The sequence below is a fragment of the Trachypithecus francoisi genome, unplaced genomic scaffold (assembly GCF_009764315.1).
Source record: "Trachypithecus francoisi isolate TF-2019V2 unplaced genomic scaffold, Tfra_2.0 Lachesis_group0, whole genome shotgun sequence".
Classification (NCBI taxonomy): domain Eukaryota; kingdom Metazoa; phylum Chordata; class Mammalia; order Primates; family Cercopithecidae; genus Trachypithecus; species Trachypithecus francoisi.
The window spans coordinates 17573963-17597021 of NW_022681453.1; the positions used below are offsets into that span (position 1 = coordinate 17573963).

Genomic DNA, 23059 nt, shown 5'->3' on the forward strand with positions numbered 1-23059 from the left:
AAGGCATAAATCAAGAAATATGCCACATACAGCACATGGATTAGAAGACTCAATACAGTTAAGATGTCAATTCTCCCCAAGTGAATCTATAAATTCAATGGAATTGCAACCATAATGCCAGCAGACTTTTTTACAGAAATTGACAAGCTAATTCTAAAATTTATATGGTAATAAAAAGAAATTATAATATTCAAATAAATCTTGATAAACAATAAAGTTGGATTATTTACACTGACCGATGTCAAGACTTGCTATAAAGCTGCAGTAGTGGGGTACTGGCATACGGATAAACAAATAGATCAATGGAACAGAACACAGATTTCAGAAACAGGCCCATATCTACAGAGAATTGTTCATGGGTTTTTTGCCAGCAACAAATCAGGATATAACAGTCAATTGTTTTTCGACAAAAGTACCAAAGCAAACCAACGGGGCGAGACAATTTTAGTGGTTTTAAACTATGTCAATTTTTTTTACATTCTTCCCTCTAAAAAGTGAAATCCTCCTCTCTCCTTGAGTACAGGCTAGACTTAGTGACTCATTCTAATGAAAAGAATATGGCAGAAGTGATAGTGTATGACTAGGTCATAAGAGGCATCATGGTTTCTTCCTTACTTTGTCTTAGATCATTTCTGGAGGAGATTACTGCACGCCATGAGGAAACTCAAAGAGCCCTGTGTATAACTTGTTAGCTTGAAAGCAGGATAAAATTCAAAAAAAAAAAGAGCCCTGGATAGAGATAAACGAAACGGAACTGAGGCCTCCTGCAAAGAGCTTTACGAATAAGTCATCTTGAACACAGATCCTCTAAGCCAAGCACGGTGGCTCAGGCCTATAATCCCAACACTTTGGGAGGCCAACAGGGAAAGATCACTTGAGCCCCGGAGTTCAAAACCAGCCTGGGCAACAAAGTGAGACCCCATATCTACAAAAACATAGGAAAAATTAGCCCCGCACAGTGGTGCATGCCTGTAGTTCCAGCTACTTGGGAGGCTGAGCTGGGAGGATCACTCAAGCCCAGGAGGCCAGGGCTGCAGTAAGCCGTGATCACACCACTGCACTCCAGCCTGGGCCACTTCTGAATTCCTAGCCCTCAGGAACTGAGGTAATAACTCTTTGCTGTTTTAAACTGCTAATTTTTGAATAATTTGTTACAGAGCAATAGATAATATACAAGTCTTTTCAACAAATGTTGCTAGTAATGGAACAATCAGTTATCTATGTGGGGGAAAAATAAACACCAGCCCCAATCCCACATAATAATAAAAATTAACTTAAGATGACTCAGAGACCAAAATATAAAAGCTAAAACTATAAAGCTTTTAGGTGAAAACATAAAAAATAAAGTTAGGCTGGGCATGGTGGCTCATACCCATAATCCCAGCACTTTGGGAGGCCAAGGTGGGCAGAGCTCACCTGGGAGAACGGCTTGAGCCCAAGAAGTGGAGGCTGTAGTGAGCGGAGATTGTGCCACTGCACTCCAGCCTGGGTGACAAGAACCAGACCCTGTCTCAAAAAAAAATAAAGTTATATGATTTACACTACCTGACTTCAAGTCTTGCTAGAAACGTCCAACACTTAGAGGTAGGCAAGGTATCCCCAGACACTCAGACAGGACATAGAAAGCAATAATCATAACATAAATTATTGATAGATCGAACTTCATCAAAACTGAAAACCTCTGATTATTTATTTATTTATGAGATAAAGTCTCGCTCTGTCGCCCAGACTAGAGTGCAGTGGCATGATCTTGGCTCACTGCAATCTCCGTCTCCCGGGTTCAAGAGATTCTCCTGCCTCGGTTTCCCAAGTAGCTGAGACGACAGAAGCCCACCACCACATCTGGCTTTTTTTTTTTTTTTCACTCTGTCGCCCAGCGCCCAGGCTGGAATGCGGTGGTGCAATCTCGGTTCATTGCAAGCTCCGCCTCCCGGGTTCATGCCGTTCTCCTGCCTCAGCCTCCCAAGTAGCTGGGACTACAGGCATTTGCCACCACGACCAGCTTTTTTTTTTTGTATTTTTAGTAGAGATGGAGTTCCACCATGTTAGCCAGGATGGTCTTGATCTCCTGACCTCGTGATCCACCTGCCTCGGCCTCCCAAAGTGCTGGGATTACAGGCGTGAGCCACCAAGGCCGGCCCACACCCGGCTAATTTTTGTATTTTTAGTGGAGATGGGGTTTCACCAAGTTAGCCAGGCTGGTCACGAAATACTGACCTCAAGTGATCCCAAAGTGCTGGGATTACAGGCGTGAGCCACTGCGCCCAGCCTTGATCTTTAAAATATATCATTAAGAAAATAGGGGCCGGGCGTGGTGGCTCAAGCCTGTAATCCCAGCACTTTGGGAGGCCGAGATGGGCGGATCACGAGGTCAGGAGATCAAGACCATCCTGGCTAACACGGTGAAACCCCGTCTCTACTAAAAATACAAAAACTAGCCAGGCGAGGTGGCAGACGCCTGTAGTCCCAGCTACTCGGGAGGGTGAGGCAGGAGAATGGCGTAAACCCGGGAGGCGGAGCTTGCAGTGAGCTGAGATCTGGCCACTGCACTCCAGTCCGGGCGACAGAGCGAGACTCCGCCTCAAAAAAAAAAAAAAAAGAAAAGAAAATAGGCCAGGCATGGTGGCTCACACCTGTATTCCTAGCATTTTGTGAGGCCCAGGCAAGAGGACTGCTTGAGGTCAGGAGTTCAAGACGAGCCTGGGCAAATATGCTGAGAACTCCATTGCTACAAAAAATTTTTAAAAAGAAAATAAGCTGGGCATGGTGGTATGCACATGTAGTCCTGGCTACTAGGGAGGTTGAGGCAGGAGGGTCGTTTAAGCTCAGGTGTTAGAGGGTACAGTGAGTTATTATCACGCTATTACACTCTAACCAGGGCAAAAGAGAAAGACCCTGTCTCTAAAAAAACAAAACAAAAAACAAAAAGTATGGTATCCAGAATACAAAAAAACCTCCTAAAACTCAGTAACAACAAAAAAACAAAAACAAAAAAAACCCTGCCAGGCACAGTGGTGCACACCTATAGTCCCAGCTATTTGAGAGGATGAGGCAGAAGGATCCTTTGAGTCCAGAAGTTCAAGTCCAGCTTGGGCAACATAGGGAGGCCCTATCTCTAAAAGATAAATTTCTTTAAAAAATAAAAAAGCCAATTTTTAAAAAAAATGCGCAAAAGATTTGAATAAATACTTCACAAAGGAAGATACACAAAGACCATTAAGTACAGGAAAAGGTGCTCAATATCATTAGCATTCAGGTAAATGAAAATTAAAACCACAATGAGTTACCACTATACCTTCACCCAAATGGCAAAAATTAACAACACACTACAACACACTAAATGTTGCTAAATATGGAACAACCACAACTCTCATACATTATTGGTGAGAGTGTAAAAATGGTACAACCATTTTGGAAAAGGTGTTACAGTTTCCCATAAAGCTAAACATACATCTATCCTATGACCCAGCAATTCTATTCTCTTCAAGAGAAATGAATGTATATATCCACACAAAAAAACCTGTGCAAAAAAGCTCATAAAAGCTTTACTCATAAAGCAAACACTGGAAACAGCCCAAATATCTATCAACAGGAGAATAAACAAACTGTAGTGTTAATGCAATGAAATACTATATAGCAATAAAAATAAACCACTGATACAGACAACAGCATGTATAAATTAAAACATTACACTGTGTGAAAGAAACCTTACTCAAGAGTGGCCAGGCACAGTGGCTCACACCTGTAATCCCAACACTTTGCTAGGCCAAAGAGGGAGGATCGCTTGAGCCCAGGAGTTTGAGACCAACCTGGGCAACATGGCAAGACCTCTACAAAAAAAATTTTTAATAAGCCGAGTGCAGCAGTGCACTCCTGTAGTCCCAGCTACTTGGGAAGCTGAGGCGGGAAGATTCCTTGAGCCCAGGATGGGTTCCAGGGGGCAGTGAGCTATAATTGCACCACTGCACTCCAGTCTGGGTGATAAAACAAGACCCTCTCCCTTAAAAAAATAAAATAATATATATATGAAATATATGTAATACATGTATATGTAACACATGTATGTATTACATATATACAGTCTTCCTTTTTAACTTCTTTTTTTTTTTTTTGAGACGGAGTCTTGCTCTGCCGCCCAGGCTGGAGTGCAGTGGCCGGCTCTCAGCTCACTGCAAGCTCCGCCTCCCGGGTTCACGCCATTCTCCTGTCTCAGCCTCCCGAGTAGCTGGGACTACAGGCGCCCGCCTCGTCGCCCGGCTAGTTTTTGTATTTTTTAGTAGAGACGGGGTTTCACCATATTAGCCAGGATGGTCTCGATCTCCTGACCTCGTGATCCGCCCGTCTCGGCCTCCCAAAGTGCTGGGATTACAGGCTTGAGCCACCGCGCCCGGCCTTTTTTTTTTTTTTTTTTTTTTTGAGGCGAAGTCTCGCTCTGTCGCCCGGACTGGAGTGCAGTGGCCAGATCTCAGCTCACTGCAAGCTCCGCCTCCCGGGTTTATGCCATTCTCCTGCCTCAGCCTCCCGAGTAGCTGGGACTACAGGCGCCCGCCACCTCGCCCGGCTAGTTTTTGTATTTTTAGTAGAGACGGGGTTTCAGCGTATTAGCCAGGATGGTCTCGATCTCCTGACCTCGTGATCCGCCCGTCTCGGCCTCCCAAAGTGCTGGGATTACAGGCTTGAGCCACCGCGCCCGGCCTTTAACTTCTTAATATATTTTATGTATATAATATATGGGAAAACTATATAATATATAAAATATGTATATATAGGAAGGCTATATATACATAAACACATATATTGTCTTCTTATATTCTAGAGCATTCTCTTTTTTGAGACAGGGTTTTGCTCTGTTACCCAGGCTAAAGTGCAGTGGCACGATCATGATTCACTGCAGCCTCCAACTCCTGGGCTCAAGCAATCCTCCCACCTCAGCCTCCCTAGTAGCTGGGACTATGGGCACATGCCACCACACCCAGTTAATTTTTTAATTTTTTGTAGAGACCAAGGTTTCACCATGCTGCCCCCCAGGCTGGTCTCAAACTCCTGGACTCAAATGATCCTTCTATCTCAACCTCCCAAAGTGCTGGGATTACAGGCATGAGCCATCACACCCAGCCTCTCTCCACTTCTGACTAGCCATTTTCTCCTTACTCCAGTCTCTGTTACAGTTAATAATTCTAATTTTCGGCCAGGCGCGGTGGCTCAAGCCTGTAATCCCAGCACTTTGGGAGGCCGAGACGGGCGGATCATGAGGTCAGGAGATCGAGACCATCCTGGCTAACACGGTGAAACCCCGTCTCTACTAAAAATACAAAAAAAAACCAGCCGGGCGAGGTGGCGGGCGCCTGTAGTCCCAGCTACTCAGGAGGCTGAGGCAGGAGAATGGCGTAAACCCGGGAGGGGGAGCTTGCAGTGAGCTGAGATCCAGCCACTGCACTCTAGCCTGGGCGACAGAGTGAGACTCCGTCTCAACAACAACAACAACAACAAAAAATAATAATAATAATAATAATTTTCTTTTACATAGAGACAGGGTCTCACTACATTGCCCAGGCTGGTTTTGAACTCTTGAGCTTTTTTTTTTTTTAAGACAGTGTCTCACTCTCACCCAGGCAGGAGTGCAGTGGTGTGATCACTGCTCACTGCAGCCTCCAACTCCTATGCTCAAGTGATCCTCCAACCTCAGCCTCCTGAGTTGCTGGAATTTTAGGCATGTCACACCATGCCCAGCTAATTGTTTATTTTTTGGTAGATAAGCGGGCCTTGCTGGGTTGCCCCAGTTGGTTTTGAACATTTTTTTTTTTAATTTTTTTTTTTTGAGATAGAGTCTCACTGTCTCCCAGGCTGGAGTGCAGTGGCGTGATTTCTGCTCACTGCAAGCTCCGCCTCCCGGGTTCGCACCATTCTCCTGCCTCAGCCTCCTGAGTAGCTGGGACTATAGGCACCCACCACCATGCCCGGCTAATTTTTTGTATTTTTAGTAGAGACGGGGTTTCGCCGTGTTAGCCAGGATGGTCTCAATCTCCTGACCTCATGATCCGCCCGCCTTGGCCTCCCAAAGTGTTGAGATTACAGGCGTGAGCCACCACACCTGGCTGGTTTTGAACTTTTTTTAATTTTTTTTTTTGAGACGGAGTCTGGCTCTGTTGCCCAGGCTGGAGTGCAGTGGCTGAATCTCAGCTCACTGCAAGCTCCGCCTCCCGGGTCCACGCCATTCTCCAGCCTCAGCCTACAGAGTAGCTGGGACTACAGGCGCCCACCACCACGCCTGGCTAGTTTTTTGTATTTTTTTTAGCAGAGACGGGGTTTCACTGTGTTAGCCAGGATGGTCTCGATCTCCTGACCTCGTGATCCGCCCATCTCGGCCTCCCAAAGTGCTGGGATTACAGGCTTGAGCCACCACGCCCGGCCCGGTTTTGAACTTCTAAGTTCAACTGATCCTCCTGCCTCAGCCTCTCAAAGTGCTGGAATTACAGGCATGAGCCATTGCAGCTGGCCAATTAATAAATCTTTATATAGTCCCAATTCTACCAATGAAAAGTAATACTGTAAAGAGTCAAGTTAATATGTTTAAGCGTCCAACCGGTCCTGCCTGGTACACTCTGCTTCATGAAATTACTCAAACGTAATATTGGCTCCCTGGCACCAAGGTCAGCACTTACTTTGGAGACACATGCAAAATGTATAAGATAGCCACATATTGGCTGGGTGCGGTGGCTCACGCCTGTAATCCCAGCACTTTGGGAGGCGGAGGCGGGCGGATTACGAGGTCAGGAGATCAAGACCATCCTGGCAAACACAGTGAAACCCTGTCTCTACTAAAAATACAAAAAGAAATTAGCCAGGTGTGGTGGCAGGCGCCTGTAGTCCCAGCTTCTCAGGAGGCTGAGGCAGGAGAATGGCGTGAACCCAGGAGGCGGCAGAGCTTGCAGTGAGCCAAGATCGCACCACTGCACTCCAGCCTGGGTGACAGAGCGAGACTCTGTCTCAAAAAAAAAAAAACAATTAGCCGGGCATGGTGGCAGGCGCCTGTAGCCCCAGCTACTTGGAAGGCTGAGGCAGGAGAATGGCATGAACCCAGGAGGCAGAGCCTGCAGTAAGCCAGTGAGCCGAGATCGCACCACTGCACTCCAGCCTGGGCAACAGAGCGAGACTCTGTCTCAAAGAAAGAAAAAAAAAGATAGCCACATATTTCATAATACATCTTCCCAAATAGAGAAGCAGCTTTTTAATATTCATTATATTTTCTATGCTAATGAACCGACTTTAATTTTTGCTGCACTGTCTTCAGGTAAAGTACCAAAAAAAAGTAAACCAAAATAGCCTAGGTATATCTTGTCGAGTATGCTGCATGGCCCTGGTCCATACAACATCTTCTAGTTGAGCATAAGTCTTTATAAATAAGTTTCAGAATATTCACTAGCTAGGCATCGTGGTACACATGGGAGGCTGAGGCAGCAGGATCACTTGAGCCCAGAAATTCAAGACCAGCATGGGTAACATAGCAAGACTCTCTCTCTCACACACACACACACCACACACACACACACAACTCTAACACACACACACACACACACACACACAAAATCGGAATACTCATCACCAAACCAATTTTTTGTCCAAATTGCAACTATAAAGTCTCCAAATCAGTCAGGGACCATTAAATTTAAATGTGCAAAAAAAAATTTTTTTTAAATACTTACGTGATCAAATACATATTGAATACCTACAGAGTAAGACCATGTAGTACATTATTACTAAGAAAACAAAAATAATTCTTGCCTTCAGAGAACTGAAAGTCAGCATAGCCCAAGAAGTTAATGGTGAAACAATGAAATATTACAAACTGAGCTACGTATAATAGGTGAGCTGTGGAAATGACTTAATGGGAGAGGGAATTTAAGGGATGAATACTTATCAACAAAAGCACTGCCTGTGGCTCCCAGACATTATAGCCTAGAACACTTAGCTAGGGCTCTGACACAAGCGACTATACAGTCAGTTCTCATTACTGATGGTAATTATGTTTTATAAGGTCATTGTGTACAATAAGTTACTGAACACTGAGTCACTGCACCTAGACAAAATAAATGTTTAAATTCCTGTAAGCCTCTGGTCATATTTCCTTTTTTTTTTTTTATAAACTGTCAACCAGTGGAAGATGATCTAGTCATATTTTCTTTTTTTTTTTTTTTTTATTTTTATTTTTATTTTTTTTTTTTCTTTTTTTTTTTAATTATACTTTAAGTTCTAGGGTACATGTGCATAACGTTTATATCATGTATAACTCCCCAATGCAATCCCTCCCTCCTCCCCCCTCCCCATGATAGGCCCCAGTGTGTGATGTTCCCCTTCCCGAGTCCAAGTGATCTCATTGTTCATTTCCCACCTATGAGTGAGAACATGCGGTGTTTGGTTTTCTGTTCTTGTGATAGTTTGCTAAGAATGATGGTTTCCAGCTGCATCCATGTCCCTACAAAGGACGCAAACTCATCCTTTTTGATGGCTGCATAGTATTCCATGGTGTACATGTGCCACATTTTCTTAATCCAGTCTGTCACAGATGGACATTTGGGTTGATTCCAAGTCTTTGCTATTGTGAATAGTGCCGCAATAAACATACGTGTGCATGTGTCTTTGTAGTAGAGTAATTTATAATCCTTTGGGTATATACCCAGTAGTGGGATGGCTGGGTCATATGGTACATCTAGTTCTAGATGCTTGAGGAATCGCCATACTGTTTTCCATAATGGTTGAACTAGTTTACAATCCCACCAACAGTGTAAAAGTGTTCCTATTTCTCCACATCCTCTCCAACATCTATTGTTTCCTGACTTCTTAATGATTGCCATTCTAACTGGTGTGAGATGGTATCTCACATATTTTCATCAACCAATCAATATATAACCTTCCAGATCTACACACATACAATATAAAACCTTTTAGGTATGTTTCTGTTTAAAGACATCTTATATAATATAAATTACTGATTCACTAACACTGAACTCATAGTCAACAGCATTACAACTCATGCCTGAACAAAACTTACCTAACACATTCCTTGTAAGGTAATCAAAGCCTTCTTGTGCTTAGAAACACCAGGTAGCACTTCAATACGACATTTGGGGGCCATTTTTTTTTTTTTTTTTTTTTTTGAGACGGAGTCTGGGTCTGTCGCCCAGGCTGGAGTGCAGTGGCCAGATCTCAGCTCACTGCAAGCTCCGCCTCCCGGGTTTACGCCATTCTCTCGCCTCAGCCTCCCGAGTAGCTGGGACTACAGGCGCCCGCCATCTCGCCCGGCTAATTTTGTATTTTTTTAGTAGAGACGGGGTTTCACCGTGTTAGCCAGGATGGTCTCGATCTCCTGACCTCGTGATCCGCCCGTCTCGGCCTCCCAAAGTGCTGGGATTACAGGCTTGAGCCACCGCGCCCGGCCTGGGGGCCATTTTAAGCATCAAAATCACCAACAAGGCCAGGTGCAGTGGCTAATATCTGTAAGCTGTCTCAAAATTTAAAAAATAGGCTTCCGGGCCAGGTGCGGTGGCTCAAGCCTGTAATCCCAGCACTTTGGGAGGCCGAGACGGGCAGATCACGAGGTCAGGAGATCAAGACCATCCTGGCTAACCCTGTCTCTACTAAAAAAAAAATACAAAAAAATAGCTGGGCGGGGTGGCAGGCGCCTGTAGTCCCAGCTACTCGGGAGGCTGAGGCAGGAGAATGGCGTGAACCCGGGAGGCGGAGCTTGCAGTGAGCTGAGATCCGGCCACTGCACTCCAGCCTGGGCGACAGAATGAGACTCCGTCTCAAAAAAAACAAAAAAAAAAAAATAGACTTCCGGTGGCCGGCTTCATTGGGAACTATGGCTAAACATCATCCTGATTTGATCTTTTGGCGCAAGCAGGCTGGTGTTGTCATCGGAAGATTGTGTGAAAAATGTGACAGCAAATGTGTGATTTGTGTCCCTGCACTCTGGTGCACGTATGTGATGAGTGTAACTACGTATCTTACTGGGGCGCTGTGTTATCTGTGGGGGCTCTGGGGTATCCAGTGCCTATTATTGTAAGGAGTGCACCATCCAGGAGGATAGAGATGGCTGCCCAAAGATTGTCAATTTAGGGAGCTCTAAGACAGACTTCTTCTATGAACACAAAAAATACAGCTTCAAGAAGAGGTGATTAGTGGGTGGACCTTTCCTCCCCGCAATATCAAGCTGCTGCAGCGGCTAGAAAGGATGCCTACTACTACCAGCAGAAAGGGAGCAGAGCCCAGAGCATCACTAGGAGTGCCCACTAGTGTACTGGCAGCTTGCCATCCCTCCTCTCCCTTCACCTAGACATGTGGTAGGGATGGAAAACGATTCTCACAGAACACTCTGGCACACTGTATTGGAGAAAACCTGATAGATTAGTTAGGCCAGGCACAGTGGCTCACGCCTGTAATCCCAGCACTCTGGGAGGCCGAGGTGGGTGGATCACGAGGTCAGGAGATCAAGACCATCCTGGCTAACACGGTGAAACCCCATCTCTATTAAAAAAAAAATACAAAAAAAATTAGCCGAGCGTGGCGGCGGGCGCCTGTAGTTCCAGTTACTTGGGAGGCTGAGGCAGGAGAACGGTGTGAACCCAGGAGGCGGAGCTTGCAGTGAGCCAAGATTGCACCACCGCACTCTGGCCTGAGCGACAGAGTGAGACTCTGTCTCAAAAAAAAAAGAAAAAAAATTGATAGTTAATGGTTTTTCTTGAATTTGAGAAGCAAAGATCTGTTCTCCATATTGATATGTTCTCCCTCAACCAAGATCTTCCAAGAAATAATATTTTAGTCTTCTGCTTGAGGAGTTGACTGTGAAGCTACACCCAGTGAAAAACATGTTCTTGCAGCAGCTCCGGTGGCAGCTGTCCTTGAAGAACCTTTGGTGTGTGGTGGGAAGCTATCAGAACAAGAAATGTAGCCATTTACTCTTTTAACACTTGCGCTACTGTCACGTTATTTTCCTTCTGAGAAACTGGAAACCCTTTCTGTTGCTATTACATTAATAAAGTTGGTGTTTATTTTCTGGTAAGATAAACAAAAATGAAAATAACCATTAAAAATCACCAACAAAAAGCAAATCAGGCCAGGTGCAGTGGCTCACGAATGTAATCCCAGCACTTTGGGAGGCCGAGATGGGCGGATCACTTGAGGCCAGGAGCTCGAGACCAGCCTGGACAACATGGTGAAACCTCATCTCCACTAAAAATACAAAAATTAGCCAGGCATGGTGGTGCATGTCTGTAATCCCAACCATTCGCAAGGCTAAGGCAGGAAAATTACTTGAACCTGGTAGGCAGAGGTTGCAGTGAGCTGAGATAGCACCACTGTACTCCAGCCTGGGTGACAGGGCAAGACTCAGTCTCAGAAAAAAAAGCAAATAAATGCAAAAAAACCATAGTACTAAATAGACCAAGAAAAGGACACTTATTTACAGTATGATAATTGAAAAGAAGACAGCAGCATGTTGCCTTGTCTAACCTCAGCTGGGAACACACAACTCAAAATTTTTGTCACTCTATGCATATCTATAAATGACAGCAAAAGCACCAAAAGTATTGATTTTGGGGTTACAAGTAAATTTTAGCAGGTTTGCAAACTTGAAAATACAAACTCCGTGAATAATGAGGATCAACTGTAAAATTATGATTCCATTTATGTGAAACTTCTAAGAGTCGCAAATTTAATCTATAGTGATAGAAAGATCAGCACCTGCCTGTGTCCAAGGAAGCAGGCTGGGGTTGACTGGAAAGGGAAATAAGAGTACCTTCTACAACTAACTGACATCTTTTCACTGGGCCGGGCACAGTGGCTCATGCCTGTAACTCCAGCACTTGGGGAGGCCAAGGTGGGTGGATCACTTGAGGTCAGGAGTTCAAGACAAGCCTGGTCAACATGGCAAAACCCCATCTCTACTAAAAAAATACAAAAATCAGTCCATTGTGGTGGCACATACCTGTAATCCCTGCTACTCTGGAGGCTGAGGCATAAAAATCACTTGAACCCAGGAGGCGGAGGTTGCAGTGAGCCAAGATGGCACCACTACACCCCAGCCAGGGCGACAGAGCAAGACTCTGTCTCCAAAAAAAGAAATCTTTTCACTGAAGTGAAATAGACATCTGTTGGGCCAGGCGCAGTGGTTCACACCTGTAATCCCAACGTTTTGGGAGGCCGAGGTGGGTGGATCGCCTGAGGTCAGGAGTTCGAAACCATCCTGGACAACATGGTGAAACCCCACCTCTACTAAAAATACAAAAATTAGCTGCGTATGGTGGCACGTGCCTGTAGTCTCATGCTACTTGGGAGGCTGAGGCAGCAGAATTGCTTGAATCTGGAAGGTAGAGGTTGCAGTGAGCTGAGATCCAGCCACTGCACTCCAGCCTGGCGACAGAGCGAGACTCCATCTCAAAAAAAAAAAAAAAAAAAAATGCCGAGCTTGGTGGCTCAAGCCTGTTATCCCAGCACTTTGGGAGGCCAAGGTGGGTGGATCACGAGGTCAGGAGATTGAAACCATCCTGGCTAATACAGTGAAACCCACTCTCTACTAAAAATACAAAAACTTAGCCAGGCGTGGTAGCACATGCCTGTAGTCCCAGCTACTCGGGAGGCTGAAGCAGGAGAATCACTTGAACCCGGGAGGTGGAGGTTGCAGTGAGCGGAGATCGTGCCACTACACTTGAGCCTGGGCAACAGAGCGAGACTCCATCTCAAAAAAAAAGAAAGAAAAAAAAATTATACCTCAATAAAGTTGGAAATTTCTTTAAAAACAATGATAAAGCATAAAGGTCAAAGATCAGAGATCAGCTGGCCATTTCTGGTGTGCAGGGGATTTTCTTTAACAGTGAAATGACTTTTTTTTTTAAGACAGGGTCTCTCAGCTGGGCATGGTGGCTCACGCCTGTAATCCCAGGACTTTGGAAGGCCAAGGCGGGTGGATCACAAGGTCAGGAGATCAAGACCATCCTGGCCAACATGGTGATACCCCATCTGTACTAAAAATACAAAAATTAGCCGAGCGTGGTGGTACATGCCCGTAAATCCCAGCTACTCGGGAGACTGAGGCAGGAGAATCGCTTAAACCCGGGAGGCGGAGGCTGCAGTGAGCTGAGATCGCGCCACTGCACTCCAGCCTGAGCAACAAGAGTGAGATTCTGTCTCAAAAAAAAAAAAAAAAAAAAAAAAAAAAAAGACAGGGTCTCGGCAAGATGTGGTGGCTCATGCCTGTAATCCCGGTGCTTTGGGAGGCCAAGGCAGGTAGATGGCTTGAGGTCAGGAGGTCAAGACTAGCCTGGTCAACATGGTGAAACCTCATCTCTACTAAAAATACAAAAAATTAGCTGGGCGTGGTGATAGGTGCCTGTAATCCCAGCTGCTCAGGAGGCTGAGGCCGGAAAATCACTCGAACCTGGGAGGCAGAGGTTGTAGTGAGGAGAGATCACGCCTCTGCTCTCCAGCCTAGGTGACAAAGCGAGACTTCGTCTCAAGAAAAAAAAGGATAGGGTCCTACTCCATCACCCAGGCTGGAGCGCAATGGCCCAACCATAGCTCACTACAGCTTCAAACTCCCAGACTCAAGCGATCCTCTCATCTTAAGACTTCTCAGTAGCTGGGGTTACGGCCACGCACCACCATGCCCGGCTAATTTTTTTATGTTTTGTATCAATGGGGTCTCGCTATGTTTCCAGAGCTGGTCTCGAACCCCTGGGCTCAAGTGATCCTACTACCATGTCCAGCCAATACGTTTTTAATTAACAGCTTTATTATTATTCACACAACATACAATTCACCCATTAAGGTGTACAATTCAATTATTTTAAGTATAAAATATTCAGAGATAGGAGCAACCATCACTGCAATTTTAGAATGTTTTAATCATCTCAAAAAGAAATCCCATACCCTTAAGCTATCATTTTCTCTATCCCCCACAACCACCTCCAAGCCCTAAGCAATCACTAACCTACTTTCTGTTTCTATAGAATCGCCTATTCTGGATATTTCACATAAATGAAATCATACAAATGTGAACTTCTGTATGTGACTTCTTTCACTTAACATGCTTTCAAGATTCATCCATGTTGCAACATGTATCAGCACTTTGCTCCTTTTTATTGCAGAATAATGTTCCCTTGTATATATATACCACATTTTATCTGTCAGTTGATGGACACTTGGGTTGCTTCTCCTCTTGGTTATTATGAATAACGCTGCCATAAACATTCGTGTACAAGTTTTTGTGTGAACATTTGTTTTCACCTCTCTTGGGTAGATAGCCAGGAGGGAGATTGCTGGCTCATATGGTAACTCTATGTTTAACCACATAAAGACTGTTTTCCCAAGTGGCCCACTTGACATTCCCACCAACAGTGTATGAGGTCTCTGATTTCTCCATATTTCCATCAACATATGACATCATCTGATTTTTTTTATTACAGAGTAAGTTGTTTAATAATTGTTCATTCAATCACAATACACCCAAATTTTTCTTTTCTTTTTAGAGACAGGGTCTTGTTCTGTCATCCAGGCAGGAATGCAGTGGCACAATGATGGCTCACTGCAGCTTCAACCCCTGGGCTCAAGCAATTCTCCCACCTCCACCTCCCAAGTAGCCGGGAATGCCACCATGCTCGTTTAATTTTTTTTTTTATTTTATTTATTTATTTATTTTTTTTTTTGTGGAGACAGGGTCTCACTATGTTGCCCAGGCTGGTCTCAAACTCCTGGGCTCAAGCAATTTGCCTGCTTCAACTTCAAAAGTTCCGGAATTACAGGCATGAGCCATGGCACCTGGCCTACACCTAGATTTTTATGTATTTATAAGGTGTTCTTATTCATTAACATAGAATTTTAGACTTGAAAAGAGTCCAGTCCTAGACCTGCTCCCCTACCCTGCCCTCCTTTTACATAATGAGACAGGAATAAATAAGCTAAACCCACAAATAAAATTTTACAAAAGAGATCAGCAGATTTTCTAGGCACTCAACAAAACAATGTCCCCAACAGAGATCCAGCACTGAAGTGAACACGTGTTCTCATGAAAGCTCATTTGTTATATCTTCTAAATAAATGCAACTTCAAACCACAGTAGCACACCTGAGAGTATTTATCATCTTTCATACACACACACACACACACACACACACACACACACACACACACACACAGAGTCTTAGGCTTTCCTACCCAGAATCTATTGCTTGAATTCTGCTATAGTAGGAGAAATGAAAACCTATATTTAAAAATCAGTGCAAAAGCACAGATCCACAGCCACAAAGACACAAAATGCCAGACTGCTTCCTTGTTCCAAGTCAGAAATAGAGTGTACTGTGCAGTCGTTCCCCAGCTCTGCCCATCACTGTTCCTTATAGTGTCAGGGCTGCACCAGGAGGAGGTCAGGCAACAAACACTGCCATTTACAGCAGCCCAAGGAGGCAGTGAGATCAAGACCCAACAAAGAAAAGGGCCTAAGAATGTTTGCATCCAGTGCCATATTCACAGAAATGTTTTCCTAGAAAACTGGCATTTTAACAAGGAAGGGCTCTTTTTAGGCCTTAGTTCTGCCCTTTGAGCAAGTTCTGTCTCTGTTCTGCAGCACTAAGGGACAGGCCTGCCTCTATAAAGCATACTTCAAGGCAAGGCAGGGTGGAGGTAGAAATTCACAGCCACCAAATCCCCATTTCTACTTGCCCACTCCCTTCTACTTCCCTGTTTAGTTACAAAAGGTGTTTCCAACTCAGACAAATCTAGTACATATTTATAAATATTTGGTCCTCATCTACAGGTGCAAAAAGACACAAGAAGTGTAAAACACAGTCCCTGTCAGAAAAGGATTAGGCTCTACCAGAGGAAAATTTTTAGACGGAGTTTCCCTCTTGTTGCCCAGGCTGGAGTGCAATGGCACAATCTCGGCTCACTGCAACCTCCACCTCCCGGGTTCAAGTGATTCTACTGCTTCAATCTCCCAAGTAGCTGGGATTGCAGGCGCCCACCACCACACCCGGCTAATTTTTTGTATTTTCAGTAGAGACAGGGTTTCACCATGTTGGCCAGGCTGGTCTCGAACTCCTGGCCTCAGGTGATCCACCCGCCTCCGCCTTGGCTTCCCAAAGTGCTGGGATTACAGGCATGAACCACTGTGCTGGTCTAAAAAATTATTCTTAAAAGAGCAAATACTATTTTGATGTTTGTTTCAGGGCAATAATGCCACTGCAGTTTGAAGAGTATGGAATATATCCCCAGGAGCTGAAATGTTTGGGGGACATTTCATAAAGAGGTAGGTAGAAATGGAGCTGGACTATGGACAAGAGAGAAGCTGAAGGAAAAGGTCATCTCCACAGGCCATAGGTCACTGGATTCAGCCATGAGAGGATTTGTGTAAAGAAAGAGTACGTATGGAATGTTTAGCAAACCATTTGGTTAGTGGGGATTAGGATAAACCCAGAGGAGGTAGGCTGGAGCCAGCTGGACTATATCGCCTTAAATGCCACATTAGGACATCAGATCTCATCCCATAAGCCTGTAGTAGTTCCTGATCTCAGTGCAGAATCTCCACAGTCTGTGCAGTGTGAAAAAGTCCTGAAATTGGCCAGGCAAGATGACTCACATCTGTAATCCAGCATTTTGGGAGGCTGAGGTGGGAGGATCACTCCAACCAAGGAGCTAGAGGCCAGCCTCGGCAACAAACAAGACTCCATGTCCATTACAAAAAAAAAAATTAAAATTAAGAATTAGCTGAGCACAGTAGTGCCCACCTGTAGTTCTAGCTACTCTGGAGGCTGAGGCAGGAGAATCACCTGAGCCCAGGAGTTCAAGGCTGCAGTGAGCTATGATCGAGCCACTGCACTCCAGCTGGGCAACAGAGTAAGACCTGTCTCAAAAAAAAATTAAGTAAATAAAAATACTAAAGTTTACAGATAAATTATGCAAAGATAAAGAACAGTGGATGGAAAGTCTACTTTTTTTTTTTTTTTTTTGAGACGGAGTCTAGCTCATCGCCCAGGCTGGAGTGCAGTGGCACAATCTTGGCTCACTGCAACCTCCACCTCCCAAGTTCAAGAGATTCTCCTGCCTCAGCCTCCCGAGTAGCTGGGATTACAGGCACGTGCCACCAGGCCCGGCTAATCTTTGTATTTTTAGTAGAGACAATGCTTCACCATGTTGGTCAGGCTGGTCTCGAACTCCTGACCTTGTGATCCACCCACCTCGGCCTCCCACAGTGCTGGGATTACAGGCGTGAGCCACCGCGCCTGGCCTGGAGGGTCTACTATTATAACAATAGTCTGACACATTTGCACTTAAAAATGCCCATCACAAACCAGGCACAGTGGCTCATGCCTGTACTTTAGGTATCCGAGGCAGGAGGATCGTTTGCACCCAGGAATTTGAGACTAGCCTAAGCAACACAGTGAGACCCCCATCTCTACAAAAAATTAAGACAAAGAAAATTAGCCAGGCATGGTGGCACACATGTTTAGTCTTAGCTACTTGGGAAGCTGAGGCAAGAGAATCACTTGAGCCCAGGAGTTGGAGGCTGAAGTGAGCTACAACTGGACCACTACACTCAAGCCTAGGAGTTTTTTAAGAGACTGTCTCTTAAAACAGGCCAGGCGTGGCCAGGTGTGGTGGCTCACACCTGTAATCCCAGCACTTTGGGAGGCTAAGGTGGGTGGATCACCTGAGGTCAGGAGTTTGAGACCAGCCTGGCCAACACAGCAAAACCCCAGCTCTACCAAAAAAAAAAAATACAAAAATTAGCCAGGCGTGCTACTGCACGCCTGTAGTCCCAGCTACTTGGGAGGCTGAGGCAGGAGAATCGCTTGAACCCAGGAAGCAGAAGTTGCAGTGAGGCAAGATCATGCCACTGCATTCCAGCCTGGGCGACAGAGTGAGACTCCTTCTCAAAAAAAAAAAGGCCAGGCGTGGTGGCTCATGCCTGTAATCCCAGCACTTTGGGAGGCCAAGACAGGAGGATCACTTGAGACTAGGAGTTCAAGCCCAGTCTGGGCAACTGAGACCCCGCCTCTACTTAAAATGCAAATGACAGCCAGTGCGGTGGCTCACCCCTGTAATCCCAGGCCAAGGCTGAGGTAGATGAATCACACGTCAGGAGTTCAAGACCGGCCTGGCAAACATGGTGAAACCCCGTCTCAGAAAAAAAAAAAGCAGAGGCTTGGGACAATTTTGAAAAGCTCCTAATATTTTAGTATCCCCCTCCTTTCTTTTCAAGAACTGCCCAAGGAACTGGTCTTACCAAGATTAAAACACACTAAAGATTTAAAAAATGGCCCTGAAGGACAATGAAATAAATAAAGACTACTCAACTTCTCCCTTGCCTCACAAGAGTAGTATAAACTCAGTTGAAGAGCAACAAGCAGCCAGCCTCCTCTGGGTTCAGCACCTGCTTTCCTAAACGATCTCCTGACCAAGGAGGTAGTTTCTTTCAAAATTATTTTATTTTTACTTATTTATTATTTATTTCCTGAGACTAAGTCTCACTCTGTTGCCCAGGCTGGAGTGCAGTGACGCGATCTCGCCTCACTGTAACCTCCACTTTCCGGGTTCAGGCGATTCTACTGCCTCAGCCACCAAAGAGCTGGGACTACAGGCATGCACCACCACACCCAGCTAATTTTTGTATTTTTAGTAGAGACGGGACTTCGCCATGTTGGCCAGGCTAGTCTCGAACTCCTGACCTCAGGTGATCCGCCCGCCTCAGCCTCCCAAAGTGCTGGGATTACAGACATGAGCCACCACATCTGGCCTCTTTCAAAATCATACATTCAGAGGTGACAAGACCTGATAGAAGTGCACAAAGTAGGCTGGGTGCGTGGCCAGGCACAGTGGCTCACGCCTATAAGTAATACCAGCAATTCGGGGGGCCGAGGTGGGCGGATCACGAGGTCAGGAGTTCAAGACCAGTCTGGCCAACATAGTGAAACCCTATCTCTACTAAAAATACAAAAATTAGCTGGGCGTGGTGGCATGTGCCTGTAATCCCAGCTACTCCGGAGGCTGAGACAGGAGAACTGCTTGAACCAGGGAGTCAGAGGTTGCAGTGAGCCGAGATCGCACCACTGTATCCAGTCTGGCAAAGGAGCGAGACTCCGTCTCAAAAAAAAAAAGAAAGAAAAAAAGTGCACAAAGTATTGTCGCTTGACTTCTTAGTCACCTCATACAGGCATGTTGTATGACCACATACAAGAAGACTGTGCAAAGAACCAGAGGCCACAGGTCAAGAGAAATGTGTTTTGTAACAATCAGAACTCTTCCTAGACCAGCACACTCTGCTGAGGATCTCCAATCTGCCCACATTCACAGGAAAGGGGCCTGAAGGTCTGTTTTCACTGAGCAAGATAATTTTACTAATGTTAAAAGTTAATTTGCACCGGGCGCAGTAGCTCACACTTGTAATCCCAGCACTTTGGGAGGCTCAGGCTCACGAGGTCAGGAGTTCGAGACCAGCCAGGCCAACATGGTGAAACCCCGTCTCTATTAAAAATACAAATATTAGCCGGGCATTGGTGGCGCGCGCCTGTGGTCCTAGCTACTCAGGAGGCTGAGGCAGGATAATCGCTTGAACCCAGGAGGCGGAGGTTGTGGTGAGCCGAGACTGTGCCACTGCACTCCGGCCTGGGCAACAGAGTGAGAGACTGTCGCAAAAAAAAAAAAAAAAAAAGTTAATTTGCCAGTTAGATACCATCCACAACAAAAACAAGTTTCATTTATTTTTCCGATTCTAAGACACTCCTACATTTCCTTTGTCTCCTATGGCGAGTATCTCTTTAGGAGAAAAAAAATCAATCAAGTTATCACCATAATATTCACTTTCTCCTAAAGCAAAAAGAGGAAGACATTACCACTCTCCAAAAAGTGGTGGTGAAGAACCAAAGAAATTATGTTCCAAAATAGAACTCAGCCATTACGGACATTTAACCAGGCTCTTTGGTAGAAACAAACGGTGAGCTTCGAGGTACACGTGAGGTTCCGAACGGGTCTCGGGAAGCAGCAGCCAGGCAGAGGGTCCCCCTTGCCAGAATCACAGGGCCATGACACCGGCCTGCCTGGCTCACGGGGGCTTTGGCTTGATTCGTCTAGTCTTAGCATCCAGCGTCCTGAAAATCACTCGCAGGAGCGCTATCTAAGAAAGAGGTAAGTCTATTTCTCAGCCAGGAGCAACACAACTCCCAGGAGAGCATCAGGGTGGCACCGGACACACTTCAGCGCTCCGGATCAGCAGAGTCCAGAGCTTCGTTCAGAGAAGCTGGTTTCCCGCTACTAGCCGGCCAGACCTCAGGCACTGGCGCTCTCCGACCTCCACACCGGCTGTTCCCCGGCTTCGGTGCCAGCATCTAGGAGGCTCGGCGGGCGGCCGGTCAGGACGCTCGAGCGATGTTCCAGTGATGCTCCACCGGAGCCCCGACCCCACGCGCGCCCACTCCAACGCCCCGCCCGCCACCGCCCTCCCCGCGGGCGTCAGGCCGGTCAATCGGCCCGGCTCCTGTCACTCACCCGCCCGGCCCGGGTACCGGGCGCCCACGGCTCCCTACGGGAGCTGGGCCCCCCGGGCCTCCAGGTTTCGGCCTGCCCCCTGGCAGGCAGCACAGGTGGCTGAGCCCCGCTACAGCGGCCTCTCACCGGCCGCTTGGTCCAGCTCCCGGCGCTGCCCACTGGGTACGGATCAACAACAAGATGGCGGCTAGCCGAGGGGGCGGGGGCCGGGCGTCATAGTAACCAGGACTGCAAAGAACCCGCCCCCGAGGGGTGCCATCCCCAATCAACAGTCTTTTTGCTCGTCGCCGGGGGCAGTGCTTCCCGCTAACAGGTCAGCTCACCTGTCAGTCAGAGTCTGCCTCTCAGGGCCTGTGCCGAAAGCGTGGGGCACGTGACTGTGACGGCATGGGTTTGCGCATGCGCTTCGTTCTCGCTGTGGCTGGCGGAGCTTTTGCTGGCGACTCTGAGGCTAGAGCGCCCTTGGCCTCTCTGCGTGTCTGGCCGCGGTGCGGTACCGGCGGCGTCTTCTCATACGTTTGCGCACACACAGGGACTCTCAGCGGTGTGCTATTCGTTTTTTTGTCACCCACTCTGGGAGAAGGGGGGTGCAGCCCCCAGTTCACTCTGGAGAGGAAACTGAGGCTCAGGGGAGGCCGAGCCAAGGTCACACCACCTCTAGAAATGGAGGTGCTGGGTCTCGCACCTCCTCCTACTGGTTTCAGAGTGTGAGGAGCCTCTATCCTGGCTTCCTGCGCTTTGTCCCTTAGTAGCCTCGAGGTACAGCAGTCTGTGCTGCCACAGCAGCCTCTGACTCATTGCCCATGCTTTCCTGCCTGAGGTTTAGAGCCTAGCACAAGTCCTGACACACAGCGGGCACTCCCTTTTCTCAGTCCTAGAGCATCTTGTCTTGAGATCCTATGACAGCATCTTTGGCCCTGGACTGTCATGGCCGGCCTACCAGGCATATTAATGGTCCCAGGAAGATGGTCACACCTTGCTCCCCATACAGAACACCTAACTCTGGGCTTGGCTTTAGGCTTAGAACACCAGATGAAGTTACGTGGCGTGGGCCCTCACCCAAATGCCCCAACTAGCTAACTTTTTTGAGCCTTAGTCTTTCTTTAGCTTTGGTTGCCCCATATGTAGAATGAAAATAAAAGTGGAGCTTCTCAGAGGAAGATTTAATGAACCCTTAGAGCAGGGGAAGAACTCAGGAAAAATTGGCCTAAAACCACTTCCTGGAACAACCTGCTTCCAGAAGTTGCTGTTTCTGAGGCATGCCTTAAAACACTAACTTTGGTGGAAGCCCCATAAAGGGTTTTTGTTTTGTTTTGTTCCCACAGAAGGCACTCAGCTTCTTCCTGGCCCTGGGATACCATAACTGGTTCAGAAAGGGAGGCCCTCCTAGCCAGGTGCGGTGGCTCACGCCTGCAATCCAGCATTTTGGGAGGCCAAAGCGGGCGGCTCACTTGAGGTCCGGGGTTCGAGTCCAGCCTGGCCAAAATGGTGAAACCCCGTCCCTACTAAAAATACAAAAATTAGCCAGACGTGGTGGCAGGTACCTGTAATCCCAGCTACTCAGGAGGCTGAGGCAGGAGAATCACTTGAATCTGGGAGGCAGAGGTTCAGTGAGCTGAGATAACGCCACTACACTCTAGCCTGGGCAACAGAGCAAAATTCTGTCTCAAAAGAAAAAGAAAGAAAGTAAGGTTCTCCAGTGCCCTGAGGGGGATCAGGCCCACAGACTCAACAGAGGAGGAAAGACTGTGATAACTTGGATTTACCACAGTAAGATCCTCTTGGAGAGCTGGCAGAAGCCTGAGACCTGATGTCAGGCTGGGCATGGAGAGTGGGCCAACATTGCACCCAGCAAGACCTGCCCACCAGCAGATTGTTGCAGGCCACCTGGCTACATGCAGTAGCTCAGGTCAGCACAGGGAGAGGCGAGAGCAGAGGAACCAGAAGAAACATCAGGAAGAAAAGTCAACAACCCTCAAAAGGGGGATTCTGCTAATCCTCCAGGACCAGCCATGCCACAGGATTCTCAAGTCGGCATCACCCCTCACCCCAGTGCAAAAGCTTCAAATCCTTCCCAAGAAAACCTCCACATACAGTTGGCAAATTGCCCTGAAGTTTGATGGGGCCCTCAAAAAGCAAAAAGCAACAGTGGTATAACTACCATGGATAACAGTTTGGAGGTTCCTCAGAAAACAATAAATACAGTTACCACATGATCCAACAATCCCATTGCTGGGTATGTACCCAAAGGAAAGGAAATCAGTATATTAAAAAGATATCTGCACTTCCGTGTTTGCTGCAGCGCCATTCACAATAGCCAAGATTTGGAAGCAACCTAAGTGTCCATCAACAGATGAATGAATAAAGAAAATATGGCCGGGCGTGGTGGCTCAAGCCTGTAATCCCAGCACTTTGGGAGGCCGAGACGGGTGGATCACGAGGTCAGGAGATCGAGACCATCCTGGCTAACACAGTGAAACCTCGTCTCTACTAAGAAAAAATACAAAAATCTAGCCGGGCGTGGTGA

General features: G+C 46.6%; 1 protein-coding gene and 1 pseudogene across 2 annotated transcripts in view; one reads left to right on the plus strand and one right to left on the minus strand.

Annotated features, from left to right (window-relative positions):
* Positions 1-20739, minus strand: part of IP6K1 (inositol hexakisphosphate kinase 1) — a 70807-nt gene extending 50068 nt beyond the window's left edge. The window contains exon 1 of one of the 2 annotated variants that reach the window (XM_033207674.1): positions 20533-20739. The gene's annotated coding sequence lies outside the window, so the exon portion shown is untranslated. Of the gene's footprint in view, positions 1-19880; positions 20508-20532 lie in introns of those variants that run through there. The other variant, XM_033207682.1, reaches the window with a different exon arrangement.
* Positions 9838-10175, plus strand: LOC117081587 (annotated as a pseudogene).
* Positions 20740-23059: the final 2320 nt, after the last annotated feature.